This window comes from Chionomys nivalis, chromosome X, assembly GCF_950005125.1.
Source record: "Chionomys nivalis chromosome X, mChiNiv1.1, whole genome shotgun sequence".
Lineage (NCBI taxonomy): Eukaryota > Metazoa > Chordata > Mammalia > Rodentia > Cricetidae > Chionomys > Chionomys nivalis.
Window position 1 is genome coordinate 76,956,160 of NC_080112.1, and position 2,996 is coordinate 76,959,155.

The 2,996-nt window shown below is 35.5% G+C and overlaps 1 pseudogene; it reads right to left on the reverse strand.

Annotated features, from left to right (window-relative positions):
* Positions 1-1,927: 1,927 nt before the first annotated feature.
* Positions 1,928-2,143, reverse strand: LOC130867223 (ATP synthase subunit e, mitochondrial-like; annotated as a pseudogene).
* Positions 2,144-2,996: the final 853 nt, after the last annotated feature.

The window sequence follows — 2,996 nt, forward strand, 5'->3', positions numbered from 1 at the left end:
CTTAGTGAATTGCTGCTCCCATTAATAGGAGTGGCCTTTCTTTATCTTGTATGACTATGTTTAGTTGGAGTTTTACATTAGCAGATGTCAGAACAGCTATGGATGCTTATTTTCAGCTTCTATTTGTTTCGTAAATTGACCTTCATTCCTTAACTACTACTCTAGTCCTCTTCTTCAAAAATGTGTGTTACTTGGAGACAACAAAGAGTTAGATATTGTTTTGAAACATACTCAGCCAATCAGTCTCTCCTTGTTGGTAACTTAAGGCTATGTACACTTAAGATATTACTGAAATTTGTTTACTAATGCCTGCAATTTTATTGGCTGTTTTAAGATTATTATTATCTGTATTCGCTGGTTTATTGTATTGAACAAGAATACTTTCTTCATCCTAGCACTCCTTTGTTCTATATGAAATTTATTCTTTTGGGGGATCTCATGACATATTCCTTTGTCTTCTTCAGTGCTGATTTAGTGTTCATAAAATTCTTTGTTTTGTGCTTGTGATGAACTGTCATTGTTTCTCTATAACCTTCATCTTTCTTGACAATTACTGATATAGCTTAAATATATGACCCCATGCTTTTTTGGTTTTTAGGTTTACTGATGAGAGATCAGTGTTTTTGTCAAGTGCTTGCCTTTGTATCAGGGTAAGCATTATTCCATTACAGTTGTTTTTTCTTTTTTTTTGGTTTTTTCGAGACAGGGTTTCTCTGTGGTTTTGGAGCCTGTCCTGGAACTAGCTCTTGTAGACCAGGCTGGTCTCGAACTCAGAGATCCGCCTGTCTCTGCCTCCCAAGTGTTGGGATTAAAGGCGTGCGCCACCACCACCCGGCTCCATTACAGTTTTAATATTCCTTCCTTTGTGTTTTTGACATATTTAACTATAATGTCTCATATAGAAGTTATCCTCCAGACATGTCTGTTAGGATTATTTTTAATACCGTTTTGTTTGATGTAAGTTTCTTTCTCTGAATGTGGATGATGTTCTGATATAATTTTAGTGAATAGATTCTCTATGTGTTTAGCTTTTAATCTCTGTTTTGTCTTCTAGTCCACAGTTGCTTAGCTTCGCTCTTTTGATTGTATGTACCCCAGACTGTTTGGAAATTCTTCCCATGTTCTTTTTATTTTTTATTGATGTTTAGTATAATATTGCCCCAAACTTATCCTCCATTCCTGTTAATTCATTTTTTGCTTTTTCAAATATTTTTAATTATATTTATAATTATGATCATTTTTGAGCATGAGCTTTTAATATCCAGTATTTCTATTTTTCAAAATATCAATTTCCTTGGTGACTTTTGTCATCTATGCTGCTGACTTTTTCATCTACATTGTGTATTTTGTCACACATATTTTTAACCTTCACTTTTATGTTGCTAACTTTTCTCTCCAGATCTTTGACTGAATTCATCTGCTAATATTTATAATGTTTGAAGTCATTTATGATTTTTATAAGTAGACTTTTGAGTCTTTTTTATTTTTTTATTTTTTTGAGACAGAGTTACTTTGTGTAGCTTTGGCTGTAGATGTAACTTTCTGTCTTGCCCAATCCCACAGCCATCAGTTCCAAAGAAACACACAGAGGCTTATATTAATTATAAACTGATGATCTATTAGCTCAGGATCATTATTAACTATCTCTTACAACTTAAATTAACCCATAATTCTTGTCTATGTTTAGTCATGTGTCTTGGTACCTTTTCTCAGTGAGGCATTCTCATCTTGCTCCCTCTAAATCTGGCTGGTGGTTGACTCTCTGCCAGAATTCTCTTAGTATGGTTGCCCTGCCTATACTTCCTACCTGGCTATTTGCCAATCAGTATTTTATTAAACCAATACAAATGACAAATCTTTTTCTTTCATCTCACAACAAAGCTTTATTCATCCTCAGCGACTTAGGAAAGGCAAGATCACTGGTGCTTCACTTGAGTATGCTGTCATCTTGAGCTTCTGCCCGTTCTTTCTCAATTCATTTCAGCTCATCTAGCCTCTTCTTTTCCTCTGCTGCCACCCTCCTCTCCTCCTCTGCCCAAGGCTTTAGGTAACTATAGCGCTTGGCGCCGTAGGCCATGCCAAAGACTAGGGCTGAGTATTGGCTGAGCTTGATGAGCAGAGAGACCTGAACTGAGGTCATCATCTTGTTTGTGACATTCACGCCGGCTTAACTCAAATGACAAATCTTTACAGTGTGTAAGAGTGTTATCCCACAGCATTTCCCTTTTTGTATTTTCAAAAGAAGAATAGTGATTCTAATCTCCTTTGTTTAGCTTTTTTCCTGACCACTATCCATAACAACTTGTAACCAACATGCTAAACAAAGACAAAGATCTATAATCCATTTTGGGGGGGGGGAATGTGGGTATAGTTTTCTAGGCTACTTCTTCCTGATTGGGGCACTGGTAATATTATAGGGACCCAAATAAAATTTAAGATTATGGTCAAATACTTACTAGAGTATTCCATGAGGCTGAATCATCCTAGTCAGCAGCCTTGAAGCTGTTCTGGACGCAGAATTCAGAAGAAACTACAACAGAGGTGTTCTGAGTCATTGGATCATCTGGACTATCTTCTATTATCAGAGATTTTTCAGGGTGTCTTCCTCAATAAAACCTTCTTTTTCTTAATCCAGAATGAATCCACAGCTTCTAATTTCCTGTGGAAACAAAAGAAAAGCATCTTATTCAAAGTAAAATATCTTTAAGACTTAAATTTTGAAGTCAAAGCATTTTCAAAATACATAGGTTGGATTAATCCAGCAGCATTTATAATCAAATGTCTTTTAGCAGCTGTTGCTACTTCCCTAGCAGTCAAACACTTCAAAAACAATGCAATAACACACAGTATCCAGATTCTTTGTGTATTTTCCATCATTACATGGCTTTTCTTTTTACTCTATTCATTTTATTTTTATTTTTAAATTTTTGGTTTTATGAGAAAGGGTTTCTCTGTATATCTTTGGCTGCTCTGGAACTCATACTGTAGACCAGGCT